The 543-nt window shown below is 38.9% G+C and overlaps 1 non-coding gene across 1 annotated transcript; it reads right to left on the bottom strand.

The window, feature by feature from the left end:
• Positions 1-436: 436 nt before the first annotated feature.
• LOC121229731 (small nucleolar RNA R71) lies at positions 437-543 on the bottom strand. The gene has a single exon (XR_005927686.1). It is a non-coding gene; the product is annotated as a small nucleolar RNA R71 (small nucleolar RNA).

Below are 543 nucleotides of genomic sequence, written 5' to 3'. Positions count from 1 at the left end.
AAATGAATGCTATACGTTGTGTATTGATAGGGAATACCTCGTAACCGTACTCCGACGGTAGATACGGGTTTAGGGTGTTGTAGTATTCCATTTCATTATTTTATGAGCTTAATTCGAGTATTAGGATACCCAAGATCGAGACACAATAGTTTAAAGATGAAGCCAGTTATGTTCCAGATAGTTCAGATAGTGGGCCAGTTTAGTGGAATGCCTTTGAAGATCCTCACCTTCACCTCAGATTTTTTATAGATGTAAGTGTTTCCTTCAAGTTAGTTGTAGTACCCAAAGATGCACTAAGATTAAAGTCATTCTTATATTCACTAAGGGATAACGCTCGAGTCTAGTTGAACTCATTACCACCAGATTCCATTACCACATGGCAAGAGAGATAGCAGAACGCTTTCTTATGAAACATTTCCCACCTAGCAAGAATGCTAAGTTGTGGATTGAGATCACTACCTTCCAACAGATGGATGAGGGGTCCTTCTATGAGGCATGGGAAAGATTTAAAGAATTGTTACAAAAATGCCCTCATCATGGAAT

This window comes from Gossypium hirsutum, chromosome A05 (genome assembly GCF_007990345.1).
Source record: "Gossypium hirsutum isolate 1008001.06 chromosome A05, Gossypium_hirsutum_v2.1, whole genome shotgun sequence".
Lineage (NCBI taxonomy): Eukaryota > Viridiplantae > Streptophyta > Magnoliopsida > Malvales > Malvaceae > Gossypium > Gossypium hirsutum.
This window is presented reverse-complemented; position numbering and strand designations above follow the sequence as displayed.